Genomic DNA, 26,085 nt, shown 5'->3' on the forward strand with positions numbered 1-26,085 from the left:
CATTGGCAGGCGGATTCCTAACCACTGCGCCACCAGGGAAGTCCAAGTTTCTTATTTTTAGAATATAGAGGCCCTTTTGGGAAGAAGCAGTGGTTCAACTCAGTTCCAGTTTGAGTGAATATGTGTGTGTATATGCACACATACATACTTACACACATATTTATGATGTGGCTTACGGGGACATTTAAATTTTGTAATTGACATAGTAAAGTAATGAGCAATTCTTTTACTCTCACGTATTTAGAATTGAGACCTTTTTCTCCTGTGATTATGCCATTGTTCTAGCAAGTCCTCAGTCTAGAAAGCTTTCTTCAAATCGTATCTTGAGTAATTGTTTTTAACTGTGTAGAAGGAGGTCTTAGGTCATGTACATGATGTTCCCTTCCATTCACAATTGAGAACTGTAAGTAAATTTCCCTTTTTAGAATACTGCTAGTCTTTAAAGAATAGTTTTCCTGATAACAAAACCATTTGTGGAATTATGAGAAGTATAAGACCAACTTTGCCCCCTCTTTACCTTTAAAGTTCCTTCAACATTCATTGGGTGATAATTTGCAAAGCACAGTGATATGTATTGTTACAGTCAGTCCCCAGCATTGAGATAAATTATGTTATGCTACATTTTAAAAAATATATATTTATTTATGTATTTGGCTGCGCTGGGTCTTAGTTGCGGCACGTGGGGTCTTCCTTGCGACATGCGGGAATCTTTTAGTTGCGGCATGCGGGATCTTTAGTTGTGGCATTTGGGATCTAGTTCCCTGACCAGGGATCGAATCCGGGCCCCCTGCTTTGAGAGCTCGGAGTCTTAACCACTGGACCACCAGGGAACTCCCAGTAGCTACATTTTATACAGATAAACAGGCTCAGAGAGGTTAAGTAACTTCCTTAAAGTCACTCAACTAATAAATAACAGATTTGAGATTCAACCCTGTCTTTTTTTTTTTTAATGAGATTTTTTTTTTTAAGGTAAGATTTACATACAGTGGAATGCATAAAAATGCAAGTATATAATTAGATGCGTTTTGACAAATGTAAAGACCTGTGTGGCCAATACCCAATCAAGAGATAGAATGTTTCCATAACCTTCCAAAGTTCCCTCATACCCTCTCCCAGTCAGTCCCTGCTATCTTATAGGCAACCACTGTTGTGATTTCTATCCTCACATATTAATTTTTCCTGTTCTTCACTCATCCAATATGCACGCTTGTGTCTGAATTCTTCTGTTCAACATAAAGTTTTTGAGATTAATCCATGTTGATGTGTATATCAGTATCAACCCGAGCCTTTTGGTGCATACCTAGAGTTCTTTCCAACAAACTACAACTGCTCATTTGCTAATTCTTACAGCACATCCTTTTTTTTTTTTGCTTTGGTATTTGCACGTAATTTACTTCCTTTTTCTAATATACTAGATGTATTTGTTTTTAAAATCTCTTTGAAATTACAAAAGTAATACATGATCATTGCAACAAATTACACAATTAGAAGTGAATAAAGCGTGAAAGTTTCCTCAGATTTATTTTTATTTGGGCCTTTTTCCAATTATGAAAATAACGAGTGCTCTTTGTTTAAAAAAAAAAAAGCCAAATTCAAAAAATATGAAGCAGAGAATAAGAATTGTTCATAATCCCACTAGTTAGCATTTTGATATCTTTTCCTCTTTCTCTGCACTTTGTTTACCATGGCTGAGACCACAGTTTAGGGATTTTTAGGCTTCCCTACTTTTTTTTTTTTTTTTTTTAAATTTTTGACTGTGTTGGGTCTTTGTTGCTGCACGCAGGTTTTCTCTAGTTGCAGCAAGTGGGAGCTACTTTTTGTTGTGGTGTAGTGCACGGGCTTCTCATTGTGGTGGCTTCTCTTGTTGTGGAGCATGGGCTGTAGGCACACAGGTTTCAGTAGTTGTGGCATGCGGGCTCAGTAGTTGTGGCTCACGGGCTCTAGAGTGCAGGCTCAGTAGTTGTGGCGCACGGGCTTAGTTGCTCCGTGGCATGTGGGATCTTCCCGGACCAGCGCTCGAACCCATGTCCCCTGCATTGGCAGGCGAATTCTTAACCACTGTGCCACCAAGGAAGTCCGAGGCTTCCCTTATATTAGGTTTGTCACATCCTCATTAATCAGTTCTTATTATTTCAGTGTTCATGCTTGTGGCCACCCTAAATCTGAGTATCTACCTGGCAGTGTGACCTTGGCTGGGCTGGACTCATCAAGCAGACTGTACACTCCTTCGTCACTCACCTCATTCTTGCATACCCAACACCCAACATTTCTTGCAAAGTAGGAGGCAGTTAGTTCTGTGATTATGAGTATAGATTCTGGAGTCAGTCCATCTGTTTTCAAATGTAGGCTCCTCCACTTACTAGCTCTGTATGTACCCTTAGGCAATGACTCTCTTAGCTTCAGTTTTCTCATCTGTAAAGATGGGGACCTGGCTAATTTTACTGTAAAATATGGAGCATATCTCAAAGGATTTTAGAAGGATTAAATGACATCATTACTTAGTCCATTGCTCAAGTAATGTTAACAGTTGTTATAAATTAAGACAATCGATGGCATGTTTGGTTGGATATGTCATCTATCTAGCCCAGAATTCTGCTGCTTGTGGGAAAGGGATGAAAATGTCAACTTCAAAATTTAGGGCTATGTTGCCCAAAGTTTATAATTTCTCTTAGGAAGGAGGTTCTTATGGAAATGTTGCCTATGAATTTATCTAGACTATCTTTGAATTATTTTTTCTTACGTTCTGTACTCCCCATCTGAGTAATGAGTTTTATTACTTTATACACTGGATTGGGCAGTAAACTATTACTTTTTATTAGTCCTAATAAAAGTAGTAAGTGTATGCTATGTGTCAGGCATTGTGCATATTTCTATCCTCATAGCAATCCTTCAAATTAGTTATTTACAGATGAGAAAAGCGAGGCTCAAAGAAATTAAGCAACATGCGCACTGTCACACAGCTAAACCTACTGGGATTAGAACTCAGTTCTTTCCTCCCTCCACTTCCTTTCCCTTCTTCTTACCCCTTCCCTTCCCTTTTTCTACATAAAACTTCTGTCTTTCTAATTCTAAAACCTGGGTTTAAAATTTTTTTTTCAATATACTTTATTGTTTCTTTAGACTTCTAACTACATTTTAACTTCTAAGATTTGATGCAGCCTCTACCATTTCACACCCTTTTTGTTTCATACTAATGTGTCCTTTATATATCTATATCTATATTAAAAAACATGTATGCATACATAAGCTCCTCTGTCCTTTGGTCTTTTGGGATACCTTTCTAGGCCTTGTGTATCTATTTTACCTTTTTTGTGCTATGATGGCCACAACTGCACATTCTATTCTAGGTACAGATACGCTTTGGTTTGTACAAGGGCAGGATAATGTGTTCTGTGTTTCCAAAGCTTTCGTAATAACAGCCAGCATTTTGTTGCCTTTTTGTAGCTGTATTCAGCTTTAAGTCCAGGGACTCTGAAACCCTTTTCTTGTATTGTAACAGGTAACTTTAGAGCTCATCATCTGATAGTTATAATTTGGATTATTTTTCCATTACTGCATTACCTTATTTTTGTCTACATGGAAGCTATTTTCCACATTTCTCAACACACAACTTTGTACCGTCATACTTCTAGCTACTGCTTTAGAATCATCTGCAAACTGAGAAGATTTCACTAGACAGTTTTTTCTAGATAATTTCTAAAAATGTTACTTGTGATAGGTTTCAGCATTAATCCTTGGGGGACCCCTTTGTTTATACATCTTTATCTAGAGAAGGTACTATATCAGAACACTCTTATTTCTGTTTCTAAATGAAGGCTCTGGGGAAAAAAATTAGTCTTCTTAAATAATATTTATTTACTGCTTTCAGTAGCCTTTGGAAGAGTTTTTTTTTTTTTTTTAATTTTAATTCTATTTAATTTACATTATATCACGTATCCTCTCACTTCAGATATGCATATGTTTTACCTGAAGCCTTGCAAACAGTAGGCTCTCTGTTTTTAATATATCAAGGCTTTGATATATTAAATGTTCAACAATAAGATAATGCCCAGTATTGGGTTATTAGTTTAACATTCAACAAATAATTATTGAGTATCTGTTATGTGCCAAGTACGAAGAATACAACTCAGTGACTATGAGAGGCAAGGTCCCTGCTCTCATGCAGTTTAAGAAGCCTTGGGTAGACAATAAACAAACACATAAATAAAATATTGAAAGATTGTGATATGTTAGGAAGAGAATAAAATAGGGTGCTATAATAGAGATAATAGAGGAACTTAGAGATGGTCAGTAAAGGCTTCTCTGAGGAGGTGACAAACCAAAACTGAAGAATGAAAATGAATGAGCCAAATGAAGAGGTGAGGAAAGAGTTCCAAGATAGAAGGAACTAAGAGCAAAGGTATTTCAAAGCTTTGTAGGACTGATAAAGGAGTTTTATTTTTAAGTAAAATGGGGAGTCTTGGTGAGTTTTTTTTTTAATTGAGGTACTTGAAAAGTTTTTTTTTTAACTTTTTTTTTTTTTTTTTTTGGTGGCCTCACTGCGAGGCTTGTGGGATCTTAGTTCCCTGACCAGGGATTGAACCCAGGCCTCGGCAGTGAAAGCATGGAGTCATAACCACTGGACCGCCAGGGAATTCCCTAAAAAAACTTTTTAATGCAAAATTTCAAGCATATATAAAAGTAAATGGTATAATGAACCCCTGTGTATCTGTTTCCTAACTTCAACAATTATTAATGCATGACTAATCTTTTTTCTAATATCCTATCTCCTCCCCTAATGTTATTTTTTTCAACAGTTAATGTAGCTTTTATTTATTTTTATTTTTTAAGCTTTGAGATATAATTGACAAACAAAAATCTTATATATTAAGGTATACAACATGATAATTTGATACATGTATACGTTGTGAAATGATTAACCACAATCAAGCCAGTTAACACATATTGATACATCACCTCATGTAGTAACCATATTGATGCATCGCCTCAGGTAGTAACCATTAATAATGTAACTTTTATTTAAAATTACTATCTAGCCTGTAGACTGCAGCAGTTTAAATACTTGAATTAACAGTGCTTTCGCTTCATTTTTTACAACAGTTTTATTGAGATATTATTGGCATACAATAAACCCCATACATTTAAAATATAAAATTTGATAAGTTTTGACATGTATATACCATTAAAGCCACCACCATAATCAAGATAATGAACATATTCATCACCCCTAAATCTTTCCTCCTTTGTAATCACTCCCTCCTGCTCCGATGCCTCCCCCCACACCCCCAGTCCATGGGCAACCACTGATCTGCTATCTATCACTATAAATTATTTTAAATCTTCTGGAATTTTATATAATCATACAGTATGTGCTCATTGACAAGGGGCGAAGGTCTGGTGTTTTTCATTTGGGATAATTATTTTGAGATTCATCCATGTTGTTGCAAGTTTCACTAGTTGCTGAGTAATAATGCATTACATGAATATATTAATTTGTTCATCCATTCACCTGTTGCTGGACATTTGGGTGGTTTCCAGTTTGGGGCTGTTACAAATTAAGCTGCTGTGAACATTTGTGTACAAGTCTTTTTGTGGACATTTTTTTAAAAATTATTTATTTATTTATTTATTTATTTCTGGCTGTGTTGGGTCTTTGTTGCTGTGCGCAGGCTTTCTCTAGTTGCGGTGAGTGAGGGCTACTCTTCGTTGTGGTGCTCGGGCTTCTCATTGCGGTGGCTTCTCTTGTTGCGGAGCACGGGCTCTAGGCACGCGGGCTTCAGTAGCTGCAGCACGCGGGCTCAGTAGTTGCGGCATGCAGGACCTAGAGTGCGCAGGCTTCAGTAGTTGCGGGTGCATAGGCTCAGTAGTTGTGGCACATGGGCTTAGTTGCTCCACGGCATGTGGGATCTTCCCGGACCAGGGATCGAACCCGAGACATTTCTTTTTAATTTTTAAAATTGAAATACAATTTACATGCCAAACAATTTAGCCATTTAAAGTATGGAATTCAGTGGTTTTTAGTATATTCACAAGGTTATGCTGTCATCACCACTGTTTAATTCCAGAACATTTTTATCACCCCAGAAAAAAACCCCATACCTATTAGCAGTCACTCCTCATTCCCCCCTCCCCATGCCCTACACAACCATTAATCTACTTCCTATGTCTGTGGATTTGCCCATTCTGGACATTTCATATAAATTCGGTCATACAATATGTGGTCTTTTGTAATTGGCTTCTCTCACTTAGCATAATGTTTTCAAGCGTTCATCATGTTGTAGGCTTGTATCAGTACTCCATTGTATGGATGTAACACTTTTATTTATCTATTCATCAGTTGATGGACATTTCAGTTGTTACTACTTTTTGGCTGTTATGAATAATGGTGCTGTAGCATTCTTGTACAGATTTTTTGTGTGGACATATGTTTTCATTTCTCTTGAGTATGTACCTGTGAGTGGATTTGCTGGGTCATATGATAACTCTTTTTGAGGAACTGCCAGACTGTTTTCCAATGTAGCTGCACTATTTTACATTTCCACCAGCAGTGTATGATTCCAGTTTTCCCACATCCTCACCAGTATTTCTTATCTGTTTTTTTGATGATAGCCATCCTAGTGGGTGTGAAATGATATCTCGTGGGTTTTTTTTGTTTTTTTTTTTTGAAGTATAGTTGATTTAACAATGTTGTGTTAGTTTCTGGTGTACAGCAAAGTGAATCAGTTATACATACATATATATGTATATTCCTTTTCCAATTCTTTTCCATTATAGTTTATTACAGGATATTGAATATAGTTCCCTGTGCTATACGGTAGGATCTTGTTGTTTATCTATTTTATTTTAATATTCACTTATTTTATTTATTTACTTATTTTTTGGCTCCGTCGGGTGTTAGTTGCGGTATGCGGGGTCTTCGTTAAGGCATGCGGGATCTTTTGTTGTGGCGCGCAGGCTTCTCTCTAGTTGTGGAGTGCGGGGTTTTCTCTTCTCTAGTTGTGGCACGCAGGCTTTCTCTTCTCTAGTTGTGGCACGCAGGCTCCAGGGTGCGTGGGCTCTGTAGTTGCGGTGCACAGCTTCCAGAGCTCCTGGGCGCTGTAGTTTGCAGCATGTGGGCTCTCTAGTTGAGGCACGCGAGCTCAGTGGTTGTGGCACGCTGGCTTAGCTACCCCGTGGCATGTGGGAACCTGGTTCCCTGATCAGGGATCGAACCCACGTCCCCTGCATTGGAAGACAGATTCTTTACCACTGGACCACCAGGGAAGTCCCTGTTCATCTATTTTATATATAGTAGTTTGTATCTGCTAATCCCAAACTTCTAGTTTATCCTCCCCCCAGTATCTCATGTTTTGATTTCCATTTCCCTAATGACTAGTGATGTTGAACACTTTTCATGTGTTTGTTGGCTATTTGTGTATCTTCTTTGGAGAATGTCTGTTTAAATGTTTTACCCATTCATAAGTTGGTTCATTCATCCTTTTATTATTGAGTTGTAGTAGTTTTATATATATTCTGGTTACAAGTCCCTTATCAGATATGATATGTAAATATTTTCTTTTCATTTCTATGGGTTGTCTTTTTACTTTCTTGACTATGACCTTTAAAACACAGAAGTTTTTCAGTTTTGATGCAGTACAGTTTATGTACTTTTTCTTTGGTTGTTTGTGCTTTTAGGTGTCGTATCTAAGAAACTATTGCCTAATCCAGGATTGTGAAGATTTACACCTGTGTTTTCTTCTAAGAGTTTTATACTTTTAGATCTTATATTTAAGCCTTTGATCCTTTTTTTTTTTTTTATAAATTTATTTATTTATTTATTTATTTATTTTTGGCTGTGTTGGGTCTTCGTTTCTGTGCGAGGGAGGGCTTTCTCCAGTTGCGGCAAGCGGGGGCCACTCTTCATCGCGGTGCGCGGGCCTCTCACTATCGCAGCCTCTCTTGTGGCAGAGCACAGGCTCCAGACGCGCAGGCTCAGTAATTGTGGCTCACGGGCCTAGTTGCTCCACGGCATGTGGGATCTTCCCAGACCAGGGCTCGAACCCGTGTCCCCTGCATTGGCAGGCAGATTCTCAACCACTGCGCCACCAGGGAAGCCCCCTTTGATCCATTTTGAGTTAATTTTTGGTATGGTGTTAGGTAGGAGCTCAACTTAATTATTTTTTTTAAAGAATTTTTTTTAATTATTTATTTTTAATTTTGGCTGTGTTGGGTCTTTGTTGCTGCGCGTGGGCTTTCTCTAGTTGTGACGAGTGGGGGCTACTCTTCGTTGTGGTGCGCGGGGTTCTCACTGTGGTGGCTTCTCTTGTTTTGGAGCACGGGCTCTAAGCACGCAGGCTTCAGTAGTTGTGGCATGCAGGCTCAGTAGTTGTGGCTCACGGGCTCTAGAGCGCAGGCTCAGTAGTTGTGGCACACGGGCTTAGTTGCTCCACAGCATGTAGGATCTTCCCGGACCAGGGATCGAACTCATGTCCCCTGCATTGGCAGGTGGATTCTTAACCACTGCACCACCAGGGAAGTCCCGGGGTTCAACTTTATTCTTTTGCATATGAATATCCAGTTGTCCCAGCACCATTTATTGGAAAGATAAGTTATTCCCCATTGAATTTTCTTGCATCCTTTTCAAAGATAAATTGACCATAGATGTATGGGTTTATTTTGGGGTTCTCAGTTCTATTCCACTGATCTGGATGTCTGTTCTTAATGCCAGTATCACACAGTCTTGATTACTGCAGCTCTTTTGTAAGTTTTGAAATAAAAACAGTATGAGTCCTTCAATTTTGTTCCTTTTTTCAGTATTGTTTTGACTTTGCTGAGTCCTTTGCACTTCCATATGAATTTAGGCTCAGCTTGTCAATTTCAGCAAAAAAAACCAGCTGGAATTTTGATAGGGATTTTATTGAATCTGTAGATTAATTTACGGAGTATTGCCATCTGAACAATATTAAGTCTTTCAGTCCATTAATATGGGATGTCTTTTCATTTATATAGGTCTTTAAATTTTTTCTAGGTTTTGAAGTCTTAATGTACAAGTCTTACATTTCTTTTATTAAATTTATTCCTAAATCTTCCTAAACTTATTTATTTTGATGCATTTGTAAGTGAAATTATTTTCTTAATTTCATTTTTGGATTGTTTATTGCTAATGTGTAGAAATAAAATTGAATTTTGTATATTGATCTTATATCCTGCTACCTTGGTTCTAACAGTTTTTTTGGTGGATTCCTTAGCATTTTCTATTGATATATTATAAGATCATGTCATCTGCAAATAGAGTTTTACTTCTTCATTTCCAATCTCATGCCTTTTATTTCTTTTTCTTACCTGATTGCCCTGGTTGGAACCTCCAGTACAGTACTGAACAGAAGTGATAAGAATGGGTATTGTAGTCTTGTTCCTGACCTTAGGGGGAAGTCTTTGTCTCGTTTTGATAGTACAGTAATACTGGTCTCATAGAATAAGTTCAGACTTGTTTGCCCTTATTTTTGAAGCAGATCCCAGACTTCATTTCATTTGTAAATATTTCAGCATACATCTCTAAAATACAAGTATTTCCCCTATTGAAACATGATTATATCAACATTGTCACACCCAAGTATCTTTAAATATCCAGCAGTTAAAACGTTTTAAGCAGGGGGTGGGTATGTGATATGATTTCCATTTTTAAAAGATTAATCCAATTGCTGCAAAGAAAATGGATTATTTAGGGGCAGGAATTGACTAAGGTGAGTAACAGAAGTCCAGGTAATGATGTAGACTTCAACTAGGTTGGTGGAAAAAGAAATGAAAAGAAGTAGATGTATTTAGTATGTATTTTGGAGGTAGAGCTGATCGGCTTGATGATGAATTGGATGTGTGGGTCAAGGAAGAAAACAAGGATTGAGCATGCCTTCCTTCTGGAAACTCTTCTCTTAGCTTTTATGACAAGGCATTGTTCTGATTCTCCTACATTTCTTGGTGCTTCTTTCTTTGTCAGTCTCCAGGTTGTCCTCTGTTCTTGCCTCTCTGTTTATGCTTTTGTGTTAGGAGGTCATCTCCTCTCTCATGTCTCTGACTACAGCCTTCATGTATCAATAGTAACTCCCAAATCTGTATTTCTACCTCTGAACCTCAGTCCTAGAGTTCCTATTGAATCCCTCCACTCGGATATCCCTTCTGCACCTTTATCTTTTCATGGATTGTTTGATTTTGGGAACCAGTGGTCAGATTGGTGCAGCTTGTTTCCTTCTTGCTTGGGAGACATGTTTATAGGTTTTAAGGATGGATTTTATATAGATTTTAACGATGGAACCTTTGCTTTTCTGAGAAAGATGCTTAGCACACCTGGACAGCATTTTCCTTCAGCACCTTGACTTCCTCATAAGTTAAAACGGGAAGGCTGAGCTTTTCTTCTGCCTGCCCCCCCTCCGCCGCCCCCAATCCCCTGAGTTGCTGCCTTTTATCCTGACTCACATATTTCTATTTACTTATTCACTCAGTCATTTATTCAGCACATTTCAGGGCTAGTATAGGTCTGCCGACATACCAAACATTGGCTCCGCTGTTTTCCCAGTTCATTCAGATGTAAGGCATTAGTTGCTGTTGACTTCCCTGAACTCCGGATCTCATTTCATGCCAACACACTCTCAGGTCCCTCCCTGTCTTTTTCTCCCACTAGGTCGGTTTCGGTCCTTTGTTACCGGTTGCCTTGACTGCTGCTTCTACTTCCAGTCTCCCCCCACCCAGCTCCATTCTTTTCTCTGCTTAAATGAGATGTATAGCATCTTCCTAAATATTCTGTAATCTATAACTCCACTTGTGTGACTCCTAGCACTTATCGACTAAAGTACAAACTCAACCTGATATTTAAGATTCTGTGACCTGGCCCTACTTGTCTTTCCAGCCTTGCTTCCTACTACTTTTGCAATAACGTACTCATCTTCATTCCCCAGAAATGTCTCATTATTTTCTGCTTATGTACCTCTGCTCACACTGTCTGTCCACCTTAGACATAATGCTCCTTGTCGTGACATGTCCAAATCCTGCCTTTATTTATTTATTTATTTATTTATTTATTTATTTATTTATTTATTTATTTATTGGCTGCACTGGGTCTTTGTTACTGTACGCAGGCTTTCTCTCTAGTTGCTGTGAGCAGGGGCTACTCTTCGTTGTGGTGCACGGGCTTGTCATTGTGGTGGCTTCTCTTGTTGTGGAGCACGGGCTCCAGGCGCGCGGGCTTCAGTAGCTGTGGCTCGCAGGCTCTAGGGTGCAGACTCAGTAGCTGTGGCGCACGGGCTTAGTTGCTCTGCGGCATGTGGGATCTTCCCGGACCAGGGATCGAACCCGTGTCCCCTGCATTGGCAGGTGGATTCTTAACCACTGCGCTACCAGGGAAGTCCCTCCTGCCTATTTTTAACACCCAGTTATATGACACTCCTCTACGATGCCTTTCGTGATTTACTTAACCAGGAGTAAACCATAACTTCATCACTTTTACTTTGTTTTATATTTATGTTCTTTTCTTGTCTCTCCTATATTAGGAAACTCTTTAAACAGAAACTGTTTCTTGTATCTGTATACATCTTCTACAATGCTATGGCCTTTGCACTTGGTGGTTACTCAATAAATGTTTGCTGAGTGAGGTAATATTGCAAGTAATGTTCCTGGAGGCAGAAAACTAGATTGAATGACTTCTTGAGGTACTTGCCAACCCCATCATTTATTTTCATAGATTTTTGTAGATTCAAGAGCTACAAGTGTCCGTATAGATAAAATTTTCTGTCATTGAAAAAAAGTATGGGGGCTTCCCTGGTGGCGCAGTGGTTAAGAATCTGCCTGCCAATGCAGGGTCACAGGTTTGAGCCCTGGTCCGGGAAGATCCCACATGCTGTGGAGCAACTAAGCCTGTGAGCCACAACTGCTGAGCCCACGTGCCACAACTACTGAAGCCTGCATGCCTAGAGCCCGTGCCCTGCAACGAGAGAAGCCACCGCAATGAGAAGCCCGCGCACCACAACGAAGAGTAGCCCCCGCTTGCCGCAACTAGAGAAAGCCCGCGCGCAGCAACGAAGACACAACACAGCCATAAATAAATAAATAAATAAATAAATAAATAAATAAATAAATAATTTTTTAAAAAGTATGTATAGAAAATTTCAAACATATACAAATGTAGAGAAGATGATATAATGAACCTCTACATGCCCATCACTCAACTTCAACAGTTATCACCTCATGGTCAATTTTGTTCATCTGTACTATTAACTACTGTCTCATCCTCACAAGATTCTTTTGAAAGAAATCCCAGACACCATATTATTTAAATTGTAAATAATTTCATTATATAGCTATAAAAGATACTCTTTTTTAAAAAAAAGGTAACACAGTACACAGTAACATCATTGGATAGCCAGTTAATGTTCGTATTTCCACAGTTGCTTTCTCTTTTCCCTCTTCCCTTCATCTGTGCCCTCCTTTCTCTCTAAACATTTGCTTTATTTGAATCAGGTTCCAAAAAATATCCATACATTGATTTGATTTATATGGCTGTTAAATCTCTTTTAATCTTTGGGTTCTGTGGCTCTTAAGTTTCTTTTAATCTTTCGGTTCTCTTGCCTTTTTTCCTTTATATTTTTGTTGTTGTTGAAGAAAGCAAGTTTTCCCATTCTAGATTTTGCTAATTGAATTTCTATGATTTATTTGTTTCTCTGTCCCTTGTATTCCCTGTAAACTGGTTGTTAGATCTAGAGCAGCATTGTCTAATAGAAATATTCAAGCCTCAAATGAAATTTAAATTTTCTATCATTTCTATCATTTACTATCATTTCACCACATAATGAATATAAAAATTATTGAGATGTTTTACATACTAAATCTTTGTGATTCAGCGTGTGTTTTACACTTACAGCACATATCAATTCATATGAGCCAGCCACATTTCAAGTGCTTGATAGCTACATGTGTGTAGTGGCCGCCTGTTGGTCAGCACAACTCTAGAGGCTTGACCTAAATCAGGTTCCTGCTTTGGCAGTATAATGTTTCATAAGTGTTGTTGTATTCTGTCAGGAGGCCTATAATGTCCAGATGTCTCTTTTTGTGTTGTAAGTGGTCATGGATAATGATTACCTAGGTGTTTGCAAAATGGTGATATTCTAGTGTTATCATTCTTTCTTCATTTATGAGCTGGAATACTTCATAAAAGAAAAACTTTCCCTAATCAACTCTTTGGTTACTCTGAAGTTTTTGATTTGTACAGGAAAGGCAGCATAAATACTTGATTCTTTACCTTTAGTCCTTTATTTGCAAGTTTTCAAAATGGTAAGTTGGTTCCCTGATATACTCCAAAGGGAATCAGTGAGTTGTTAGATTTTTTTTAAAAGTATCATTATGAATTTATGAGTATTAACATATTTGACATGTTTTAATCTATTGTAGTTATTTTTTTTAAATAGATTTATTTATTTGATTTGTTTATTTTTGGCTGTGTTGGGTCTTCGTTGCTGCACGCAGGCTTTCTCTAGTTGCGGCGAGCGGGGGCTACTCTTTGTTGCGGTGCGCGGGCTTCTCATTGCGGTGGCTTCTCTTTTTGCGGAGCACGGGCTCTAGGTGCATGGGCTTCAGTAGTTGCAGCACATGGTCTCAGTAGTTGCGGCACGCGGGCCCTAGAGCACGTGGGCTTCAGTAGTTGTGGCACATGGGCTCAGTAGTTGTGGCACACGGGCTCAGTAGTTGTGGCGCACAGGCTTAGTTCCTCTGTGGCATGTGGGATCTTCCCAGACCAGGTCTCGAACCCGTGTCCCCTGCACTGGCAGGCGGATTCTTAATCACTGTGCCACCAGGGAAGCCCTATTGTAGTTATTCTTACTGATGTTCAATTTGTTTCATCTTGGACCAACGGGAGCCTCTTCAAGTTGGCTCCTGATTTCTTTTGACATAACTGCAGTAGTCTTTGATAGTGTTCCTTGCTTTCTAGTTATGATAAGATGTTCCAGACTCATCTTGTACATTTCCTGCCCTTTAGTCAAGGAGCTCTGGATGCTTTTAGTGAGATATGGTATTTAAAGACCACATTTATTGCTTAGGAAACTGAAGGCTGGAGAAGTAGAGCGATTTAACCAAGGTCACACAGATTTAGCAGCATCATCCGACCTAGAACCTGAGGCTTGTGGCTCTTAACTCTATGCCATTGCCATTTTGTCTTGCTTCCTCTACCTAGTTTCTGTGACAGGAGTTTTAACTGCATTTGAGCTTCTACTCTAGGCCATCAGGGGAAGATAGGTTTTGTGGGTCACCATTGGAGGTACAATCAGACCTCATTAATTTGGGCTAATTGAGGTAAATCCTAGTGAGAGTGTTGTGTTTTGTTTTTCTCTAGGTGCGACTGTTACTTTGAGTCATAACTGAAACTAGGCTTTTAGTGTTACCAGGTTATTTTGTTAGGTAGAGGTCCCTGTACCTGGTTTAATGAATAGCTGAGAATGATGTGCAATTTAACTTTAATTGTATGTAAATTAGACTCCTGAAATGCTTAAAAACAGCTCATTAAACATTTCTCCCTGCAATCTTATTTACACTGTTTTCTTAGCCAGGCTTTTCTTTATTAGAGTACAGAGGTAAACTTTAGCTCAGGTCTGAATTTGTCTCAAGTTTTCAAATGGGTGTGGAGTCTATATTAATAAAGTGTTGCCGTAAAGTTCAGAGAATTTTGGAAAAAATATTTGAGAAAGTGCAGAGGAAGAGCATCTGAAAGTCAGACATCTGGCATTTTCAGCCAACCAGAATGCAACTTTTTGTGTTTGAAAGTAAGCTGAAAGTACTTTTAAAAGTCAAAAAAAGTTTTCAGAAAGCTCGTTCACTATCTAAAAAGTCGTATCATCCTAGGACTTCACTCAGAGACAACTGTGTATATTGAGGGACAGAGGATCTAGCTGTTCTAGGGCTATCAGTGTTGCCTGTTGGCTCTGTGGCCCAGAGTAAGTCACTTGACCTATCTGAGCCTTAATTTATTCATCTATAATGAGGTAATTAAAATTGGGAGTAGTAATACATGTTCTTTTTACCTCACAGACTTCTTGTGAAATTCAAATCAGCTAATTAATCAAATGACATAGTGGATATTTATTGAATTAATGAGAGATGACATGAAAGTGCTTTTTAAACTAAAAACCTTGTTTGACCGTAAACATTATTAGAATAATATAGATTAGATGCACTAATACATACTAATGATCAAAAGCATGACAGCAGAAGGAAGAGATTCAAGATGTCTGTCCAGACTTTATAGCTGTTTTACTACAGAGGCATATAGCACCTCATACCTTAGGAGCCTTTGACAACATCATGGTTTTATAGCATAGTACCACTGCTGATGTGAAGACCCTGAGTTACTAAGAAAACGTTAAATTATATTTAACATATTCTGTTTAAGAAATAATGGATAAGCACAACATATTTTACAGAGGTTTTCATTAAAATGGCTTTAAGGAGTATAGTGTCTAAAGAGTTATTTCCATTATCTGACAATTCTACCTTGTATGGAGTCTGTCACTCCCTAAAAGCAGCTAACACCTGCACTAAATGCCAAAAACTGTTCTAAATTCTTTATATTTACCCCTTTATTTCTCCCAATAATCCCATGAGGGAGAGATTAAGAAACGTGCCCACAATTCTGGATTAGGATCCTGGGTTGAGGAAAAAAATTCCTATAAAGAGCATTATTGGGACAATTGGTAGAATTTAGATATGGACTTTATGTTACATAATGATATTGTATTGTTGTTAAATTTCCTAATGTGATAATTGGACTGTAGTATGTTCTTAGGAGTTGTTCTCTGTAGTATTTAGTCATAGAGGCACCATGTCTACAACCTATTATCAAAATGGTTAAAAAATTAGTAATGAAATTGTGTGTGGGGGAGATAAAAGTAAATATGGCAAAATGTTCATAATTGGTGAACCTAGGTGAAGGACATAAAGGAGTCCTTTGTACTATTCTTGCAACTTCTCTCCAAGTTTGAAATTATTTCAAAGTAAAAAGTAAAACAGCAAAAAATTTTCTTGGTCACACAGCTAGAGTTTATATAGCAGGGTTGAGATATGAACTCTGGCCATTTGGTTCCAGAATCCATGTTCTTAGTCACTCTGCTATTCTGCTGTTATATTCATGGTGCTAGATAAATGAGGTAAATCTGTAATGAATATTAAATAATTGGGACTATGATTGGATCCTGAACATTGAGCTGTTTTAGCAGCTCTGCCTCCTGGTTCTTCAAGGAAAGGGTGATCGTATAATTTATTGTGTAAACCAATTCACTTAAAAAAATCTTTTTTAAGTGAAGTATAGTTGATTTACAGTGTTATATTAGTTTCAGGTGTACAACATAGTGGTTTGCTATTTTTTAAAACAGTTCACTTTTAAGAGTAAGGGGGAGGCTTCCCTGGTGGCGCAGTGGTTGAGAATCTGCCTGCTAATGCAGGGGACACGGGTTCGAGCCCTGGTCTGGGAAGATCCCACATGCCACGGAGCAGCTAGGCCCGTGAGCCACAACTACTGAGCCTGCGCGTCTGGAGCCTGTGCCCCGCAATGGGAGGGGCCGCGATAGTGAAAGGCCCGCGCACCGCGATGAAGAGCGGTCCCCGCACCGCGATGAAGAGTGGCCCCCGCTTGCCGCAACTAGAGAAAGCCCTCGCACGAACCGAAGACCCAACACAGCCAAAATAAATAAATAAATAAATAAATAAATAAATAAATAAATAAAGTAGCTATAAAAAAAAAAAAAAAAAAAAAGAGTAAGGGGGAACACTATTAATAATTTCTCTGGGACAATTGATGGAAATCAAGACGATGGACACCCTAAAAGGACACCTGTTGGCAGAGTTTAGTTTTAACAAATGTGACAAAACATGATAATTGCTTCATTTTAATTAAATTTTGTTTACCATGGATTCTTGTTTACACAGTGTCCACACTTTTTTCTCCTGCCAGCAAACCTCAGGCCTTCACCTGATGCATTTTCATTTTTTCTTCTCTAGATTTTGCTAATTCTTTTGCTTCCTTCCAGACCACTTGGGAAATATTCTTTGTCAAATTCTGTTTCCTCCAAGTCTGAAAAATGCCAACAAAAATTTCTGTAACACTTGTCCAGTTTTTTAAAATACTGGCATTTAAAACCAGAAATCCCCAAATATCTTTTTTTTTGGCCGCACGCTGTGCAACTTGTGGGATCTTAGTTCCCCCATCAGGGATTGAACCCGGGCCCTCCGCAGTGAGAGCGCAGAGTCCTAACCACTGGACCGCCAAGAAATTCCTCCAAACATCTTTATTAATGTGATTTCTAAAAGGAAAAGTAGTAGTAAAATGCATCTGTATTATGAGATAGGTAGAGAAGTATTAACTACTGTCAACTTCCCATAGGTATTTGGGAAATCCTTATTGTATGGTACTGGAGGCTGTGATAATGCCTGTTAAAAAGGATTATACCAATCTAGAATCAAAGGTGTATGTATTGCCTCACTGATCTGTTGCCCAGGTAGTGTCCATTGCCGTTCTTCTAATTGTACTTATTTGCAATAACACTCTCCTGGACTGTGTCCAATTAAAGATGTTGACCTTCACTAATAGAGGACTAGTATTTTTTGGTCAATCTCTAAAGGAGCTTTCAAATTATTCCAATACAGTCTCTGGATTTTTAAAGCTCAAACTACCTCTTTGCTTCTCCTTTCTCATACAGAATGCATTTAACCAAGTGTACATCCACTAGGGCAGGAGAGGGTGGGACAGGGCAGGGACTCTGAAATGTAAATCAGATAGTTTTCCTTCCAGTTACCTACTATGTTACAAGGTTTGAGGAAGGAGTGGATAAAACTGATGACTAACATAACTTTTTTTTTAAACCACTAAAATGACTTTTTTTCCCTTAAATCATGAAATGTGCTTTTATAGTAGCAATAGTCTTAATAATAATTACATTTTTATTTTTTAAAGTAATGTGTATTTTGTAGTTCAAAGCTGTTAAATTTCTTATTCCTGCTGTTTTATTTTCTTTAAATTCAAGGAATTGCTATATTTAAATGGATAGTTTGTTTTTTTTTTAAATAAATAAATTTATTTATTTATTTATTTATTTTTGGCTGCGTTGGGTCTTCGTTGCTGTTTGTGGGCTTTCTCTGGTTGCGGCGAGCGGGGACTACTCTTCGTTGCGGTGTGCGGGTTTCTCACTGCGGTGGCTTCTCTTGTTGCAGAGCACGGGCTCTAGGCTCGCGGGCTTCAGTAGTTGCAGCATGCAGGCTCAGTAGTTGTGGCTCGCAAGCTCTAGAGCGCAGGCTCAGTGGTTGTGGCGCACAGGCTTAGTTGCTCTGCGACATGTGGGATCTTCCTGGACCAGGGATCGAACCCGTGTCCCCTGCATTGGCAGGTGGATTCTTAACCACTGCGCCACCAGGGAAGTCCCTGGATAGTTTTTTTTTTAACATCTAGTTTAATGAATGAGAGTAACCTCTGAAACCAATTTTTACTTGATTGAAAAAAGGTTTTTTTTTAATTTTAAAGACAGCTACAGATATTACTCAGGTCAACCATGTATTAATCAAAATCAACTATTAAAATAATAAAATACCTATTGCCTTGAACTATCAATATTGTATCTTTTTAAAATAAATTTATTTATTTATTTATGGCTGTGTTGGGTCTTCATTGTTGGGTGTGGGCTTTCTCTGGTTGCGGTGCACGGGTTTCTCATTGTGATGGCTTCTCTTGTGGAGCACAGCTCTAGGGTGCGCCGGCTTCAGTAGTTGTGGCACGTGGGCTCAGTTGTCGTGGCTCGCGGGCCCTAGAGCGCAGGCTCAGTAGTTGTGGCACACGGGCTTAGTTGGTCCACGGCATGTAGGATCTTCCCAGACTAGGGATCGAACCCGTGTCCCCTGCATTGGCAGACAGATTCTTAACCACTGCGCCACCAGGGAAGTCCTTGTATTTTTTTATTTGATATAGGAAATTAAGAAATACTTTTAGAACACATTATGTACAAAAGACTATGATAGACGTGATCCCTGTCCAAAAGAAGCCTATATTCTAGGAACACAGAGACACATGAACATGTCCGAGTATTGTGAAATCTCAGATCTTTGTTTTGGATTCTTATCTCTGCCCTTCTTCTATCTAGCCTTCTAGCCGTTTTTTCCTAATAACAGTTTTTGCTAATCAATTTAAAGAATACTATGCCAGTTTATTTTAAAATTAGATAAAATGGACAAACTTCCAGCAAAAGAAAACTTAACCAGATGACTCAAGAAAAAATTGAAAACCTTTAACTATTAAATAAATTGAATTTATAGTTAAACAACTTCTCCCGCAGAGAACACCAGGCCCAAATAATTTCCAGATGAATTTCAAGATACAGCCTAAGGTTTTAGATTCAGTTATAAATCCCACTTTTTCATGCTATTGTCCCCCATTAAGAAGGTGACTGTATGGTTTACATTTTCACTTCCTGGCCTTCCTGACATGGATTTCTATTAAGGGGAGTGGATTGTTACAATTTATTCTTCATTAGCTCTCACTCCTTTTCTCCTACCTTGCCTTTTCTCTGATTTTTTTCTTCATAGTCAGCAAGAGTCAGAAAGGACCTTTTCATTGTTTAGAGATTTTTTCTTTTCTTTTCTTTTTTTTAAAGAATTACTTTATTTACTTATTTGGCTGCGCTGTGCAGCTTGCGGGATCTTAGTTCCCAGACCAGGGATTGAACCTGGGCCCTTGGCAGTGAGAGCTCGGAGTCTTAACCACTGGACCACCAAGGAATTCCCTAGAGATTTTTTCTTAGCAGATTCTGTTCGTCCTTCTGTCCACTTCTCCAGTATTTTATGAAGAATTGATGGGTGACCGAGTGCTGCTCAGCACCTCAGGATTTAAGAGATAGTACCTTCCTTCAAAGAGTTCACAGTCTACCCCTGTTACAACTGTAATATGGGATGGATGTCATAATAGAGGAATAATAGAGTGCTATTGAAGCAGCAGAGAGCTTGATTAATTCTTTCTGGGGAACAGGGTCAGGATGGTTTCATGGAAGCAATTACATTTGAACTGGGCAGGGAAGGATTAATAAATTTCAAGAAGCAGGGGGAAAAAAAACTGAAAAAAAGGTATTCCAAGAAGCAGGAAGTATCTTGACTGAAATCACAGGCATGAGTACAATAGTGGATGCAGTGTAGAGCATTGTAAAGGTGTGACCAGAAAGGAGGCTGAAGAAGTATGTTGATGTCAGATAGTCACAGGCCTTAAGTACCACAATATTTGCCCCTCTCTGATTTTTCTGTCTCAGTCTAGTCCTTCTAAAATCTCTAACTCATCTTCAATTCTCAGATGAAAAATTTCAGGTTTGCCTGTGTGTCAGGTGTCAGTGTGGCTGAGATTTGGTCATACTGTTTTAGCTTAGTGCTAAGAGAGACCAATCTTCATCTTGTTCATTGTTGGGAGGCAGCATTCTGAATGACCTCCAGCCATTCTAGGCTTTCAGAGGTTTCTGAAAAATAAAAAGTAGCTCCTTTCTACAAAAAGCGTTGGGGATGCTCAGCCTCATTAGCAGGGAAATGCACATTAAAACTACAGTGATGTACTGTTTTGTGTCTATCAGATGGGCAAAAATTAAAGTCTGACAAAAAATGTCAGCTAGGATATGAAGCAACCAGAACCCAGCAAACAGTAGTGTAAATGGGTACAACTGTTTTGCAAAACGATTTGGCGTTATCTCATGATTGAAGAAGTGCATACCCTCTGACCCAGCAATTCCACTCCTGGATATCTACCCTAAAGAACTCTTGAACATGTGCAGTGGGAGACATGTACAAAAAAGTCCATAGCAACACTGTTGGCATTAGCAAAAACAAACAAAAAATCCAAACTGGGAAAAAATCCCAGTATCCATCAACTCTAGATCGGATAAATAAATCACAGTGTGGCCATACAGTAGAGCACTATGTAACCGTGGAAATGAGTAAATTGCAACTATAGCAACATGAATGAATCTCAACAAATTGTAGAGTGAAAAATTGCAGAATATGTATTATGATTAGATCCCTATAAAGAAACATGTGAGACTCAAAATATAATGTTTAGAGATAAGATGTGATAAAGTTATCACTATTTGGAGTAGTGTTATCTCATGGTGACCGAGGGAGATGGGTTTGGGGAGAGACATGCAGGGGACTTTAAAGCTAATAGTAATATTTTATATCTATAAATTTTAAAGCATTAAGAAAAGTTTGGTGATACCTGCTCTAGTCTAGTGTTCCCCCAGTTCTGCTTTCACACACAAACACATTTTTCAGAATGTAAAAACTGAGATTAAGTAATTTAATTGTTCAAAAGAGAAAGCTTATCAGTGACAACCTGGTCTCAAACGCAGTATAGAGCAATTTCTATCATCTTATGTTGCAACTTTCCCATTGTAGATTCTATCGATCAATTAGAAGTGCTTCCACTTGGATTACTGCCTCAGTCTTTCTCCCCTTCATGTAATACATTCTCCACATTGCTGCCAGAGAGAGCTTTCTAAATGCAAATCCGATCATGTCACTCTCTGGCCTCAATCTTAAATAGTTCCCAGTAGCCTTCAGCACACTCCAAGTGCTATAGTGCAGCATACAAGGCTCTCTGTGCCTGGGCTTCTGTCTGCCTTATTAGCCTCACCACTCGTGACTTCCTGCACTTCAGCCACACCAAGCTATTTGCTGTTCTTGGAACGCTGTTTGCCTCTGCACACATTGCTCCTTCCACCTGAAACTTCTCTTAACTAACCCTTTTTGTCTTTTAAAACACTCTTTTTTTTTTTTTTAATTAATTTGGCCACGCCGAGTCTTAGTTGCGGCACACGGGGTCTTAGTTGCTGCGTGTGGGATCTTCGTTGTGGCATGCGGGATCTTTTAGTTGCGGCATACAAACTCTTAGTTGCGGCATGTGGGATCTAGCTCCCTGACCAGGGATCGACCCCGGGCCCCCTGCATTGGGAGCGTGGAGTCTTAGCCACTGGACCACCGGGGAAGTCCCTAAGGCACTCTTTCTTAATGACCCCCTCCACCCCTGATCTGAGCTGGATGCCTCCATAACACCTTGAATTTAACATTTGTGGTCACATTTATCACTGAGTATTATTGTTCCCCTTTTTAGTTTGTCTCCTTCAGTAGCTTTCGAGCTTTGTGAAAATAGGGGCAGTGTTGAATTCTTTCCCCAGTGTGTGGCACAGTGTCTGGTATGTCAGGTTCGTTGAATGAATGAATGAATGAACGAATGAACGAACAGACGAATAATTGGATATCACTTTATACGAATGCCACATGTAGTTTGAAGTTGTCATTTGTTTGACAAATTCTCACCAGTTCTATCTGTATTTATAAATGCAAGAAGGAAAGGAAAGAAGGGAAAGAAAGAAAGGCAGGCAGGCTGGTGAGTGAGTAGATGAGATGGGGAAGAAGTATTGAGGGGAGGGAAGCTAGGAAAGGTTCAGAGGCTTATTAACATTTTAGGCCAAGTGCCTGGAGATTTTAATAACAGCCTGGATTTCTTTTAGGCTGTGGACATGTGCTGATTTTCATGACTTACCCTATTCTAACCTTCCTTAGCCTTTTTGAAAATTTATCTTCTTTGGCTGATAACTGTATCATTCATCTCTCTTTACATTAAGAAGTAAGCGCTTTGAGGTGTGTGACTAGAAGGGAGGTGGCAGATTGCTCATGTTGGTCAGGGTGGCCTTGCTTTTTTTTTTTAATTTTTGCCTTGGTTTTTAATTTTTAACGTCTCACTCTGTACGATTAGACCCCTGATATTTTCTAGGGCTTGGGGAGTGTATGTAGATCCTGTCTTGTGATCTGGTGAGCTACTAGGAATCTTAGTCTAAAACAGAGTTTAAACTTGGACTGTTCAGATTGGGTTCTCTTCCTTCAGGAAGCAGTGCTATAAGACTGGAGGTCCAGACATTCTCCCCATCCTCACCTTCGTGAGGGCCAAAGCACAGGAGCCACTACCTGTAACTTTATTCACTTGGTAAATACTTATTGAGCATTCTCTCTGTGCCTAGTATGGTGGTAGGCACTAGGATTATAGATGACTGATCACCAGCCTCAAAGGATCCAGTCTCTGGCTTCCCTGGTGGCGCAGAGGTTGAGAATCCGCCTGCCAATGCAGGGGACACGGGTTCGAGCCCTGGTCCGGGAGGATCCCACATGCCGCGGAGCAACTGGACCCGTGCGCCACAACTACTGGGCCTGCGCTCTGGAGCCCGCGAGCCACAACTGCTGAGCCCGTGGGCCACAGCTGCTGGGCCCGCATGCCTGGAGCCTGTGCTCTGCAGCAAGGGAGGCCACCGCAATGAGAGGCCCGCGCACCGCAACGAGGAGTGGCCCCTGCTCGCCGCAACCAGAGAAAAGCCCGCGCACAGCCAAAAATAAAGACCCAATGCAGCCAAAAATAAAAAATAAATAGAGTAAATAAATTTAAAAAAAAAACCCAGAAAACGCCATAATATTAAAAAAAAAAAGAATCCAGTCTCGTGGGAGAGCAGTAAGAAAATCAGTCATTTTAAAGCAGTGTGATGGGATGGGCATGCACAGGATGTTATGAAAGTTTAAAGAGTGTGTGGGGGAGGGGCACCAAGCTCCTTTGGGGCAAGGCATGTCAAGAGATGTTTCACTTGAGCTCAGTTTTGGAAGACCCTACAAGTTGGGGGTTGTGGTAGGTGGTTAGACTTGAGCAAAATTATGGAGGCAAGAGGGAATGTGATGCAATGGGGAGCCATGGGAAGGTCCCTGGGACTTCAGGGAAGGGTATGTACATATGAAGATGTGACAGGAGATGAGACTGGAGCCAGAGAAAGAGACCATACTGTGAATGACCTTTTCTACTTTCCTAAATAAAAAGGGTTATCAGTAGAAGTGTTTTCATTCATCTAATGTTAGATGTTTACTGTTTCTTTTATTGTTGTCTCTTGAGCAACTGAGTTTTATCTAATGTTTTATTTCTTTGGTTTGTTCTTTTTATGATCCCTGAATTTGGAGCCCTCTTTCCTTTTATTCTTTAGGTTAACTCCACTTTAGTACCATCTAGTCAAACCCCATACTCAGGCATTGTGGAGAGGATGATGCATTGCTTTTAAGGCAGCTTGGAAGGAGGAGAATTTAAATGACCTTCAAAGACTAATGTCAGACCCCCACGTCAATGTCACTGCAATTCATGCATGCATGGAGAGTGGGAAAGGGAACTTAATTATGGAGGAGGGGAATCGTAACCGGCTTGAATGGGTAGTTGAAAGTCCTGCATCCGCCCCTTAGCCTCAAAAAAGGACTTTCTTACATTTGCTGCCAAAGAGGTCATAGGCAGAGCCCACGTAAATACCATCCTCCCTCTGGGGTATGTGAGCCAGTCTTATTCTTTTGCTTTCACAGGTGCAGAATAGGTTCACCAAATAATATTCTGATCTCCATTGAACAGAATTTGGCATCTTTTTGTTCTTTTCCAGAAAATCAATCCCTTTAAAGCATGGAACATGGCAATTTTAGGTCAGCAGGCATTTAAAGGCACCTTTTAACTTTCAAGGGCTGGCCTAATAAGATATATTTTGTACAAAAATACCAGTGTTACCAAGGTGAGACTTGAATCATTTAAATCTTGAAAGGGGCTTAGTTTTGGCTGCTAGTACACCTTTTACCTGTGAAATTACTTCTTGTTGTCTTTTAACGGCACTGCCCTTCTGGAGTTCTGTGAGCATCATCAGATATCAGGCTCCATTCCTTCTGCTAACGCCTTGGTAACTGTTCAAAATTCATTACAGTGTTTGGAATGAGGGAACCCACAGTGACCCATGTCACTATCCTTTTGGACCATAAAGTAGCCTTCCATAGTTAGCCTGGATGACAGCAGAAGCCAGCCTTAGGTAGTCAGGAACTGCTTCAACGTGGCTGCAGTATGAATGACCAAAGGAGTTAGTCATAGTTAGGCTTACCCGTTTCATTTTTGTTTTGAGAAGTCGCATCAGTGAGGGAGAGCTGCACCTTTGGCTCATTAATACAGGGGTCTGAACAGAAAAATTTATTTCAGTGAAATCCTTGAGAGTTGCTGAAAACACATGATGCTTCTTTGTACTTTTTTTTTTCAGCCGCACCTCGCGGCTTGCAGGATCTTAGTTCCCCGACCAGGGATCGAACCCGTGCCCCCTGCATTGGAAGCTTGGCTTCTTAACCACTGGACCACCAGGGAAGTCCCTCTTCGTACTTTAACTATTTATTTATTTGTTTGTTTGTTTGTTTATGGCTGCTCTGGGTCTTTGTTGCTGCACGCGGGCTTTCTCTAGTTGTGGCGAGTGGGTGCTACTCTTCGTTGAGGTTCGCGGGCTTCTCATCGCGGTGGCTTCTCTTGTTGCGGAGCACGGGTTCTAGGTGCGCGTGCTCAGTAGTTGTGGCACTTGCGCCTAGTTGCTTCACGACATGTGGGATCTTCCCGGACCAGGGCTCAAACCCATGTCCCCTGCATTGGCAGGTGGATTGTTAACCACTGCGCCACCAGGGAAGTCCCCCTCTTTGTACTTTAAATAGAACTTTTCTACTTTGGAGGGAAAGTGCTGTACAAACATAGCCCCAGTTGTTACTAGTACAACATATATATTCATACAGTTCTTGCTACTTCTAAAGTTTGAAAAAAGTTCTGTGTTAATCTAAATACAATTTTAATTTTTCTAAACACATATTCATATCTTAACACTCATTGATAGATTTTGGTAGGAGGTAGAAAAACAAAGCTCAGTCTTCTTAATTCCTCATCTGTGTAAGCCTTTTGCCTCTGTTTATAGAAATTCTTCAGTGCACAGACCATGGCAGATCCCCTTTTCAAAGCAGTTCATAGAGATTTAGGTACGCAGTTTACTTACTCTTGGTCACCAAGAAGGAGTAAAAATGAAAGAACCAGATGGCTGCTAAGGGAAAATGTTGTAACAGCAAACTTGAGGGGCTAGACCAGAGAGCAAGAGAAGAATACTTGGGGGTAGTCTCAGGGAACTATAATTGCTAGTAACAGAATAGAAATTAGGTAGTGGAAAATGTAGGCTACTATACCAGAGAGATGTTCCT

At 39.6% G+C, this 26,085-nt stretch overlaps 1 protein-coding gene and 1 long non-coding RNA gene across 3 annotated transcripts in view; one reads left to right on the forward strand and one right to left on the reverse strand.

The window, feature by feature from the left end:
• The window catches only part of WASF2 (WASP family member 2), a 70,517-nt gene that overhangs the window by 7,326 nt on the left and 37,106 nt on the right, over positions 1-26,085 (forward strand). The gene's annotated exons all lie outside the window — the stretch shown is intronic.
• LOC309650362 lies at positions 1,399-25,111 on the reverse strand. Its single transcript, XR_014257541.1, has 2 exons — positions 16,780-25,111; positions 1,399-16,410 (listed from the first exon to the last, which is right to left on the reverse strand). It is a non-coding gene; the product is annotated as an uncharacterized lncRNA (long non-coding RNA).

The sequence above is a fragment of the Balaenoptera physalus genome (genome assembly GCF_965194825.1).
Source record: "Balaenoptera physalus genome assembly, chromosome: 1".
In the NCBI taxonomy this organism is placed as follows: domain Eukaryota; kingdom Metazoa; phylum Chordata; class Mammalia; order Artiodactyla; family Balaenopteridae; genus Balaenoptera; species Balaenoptera physalus.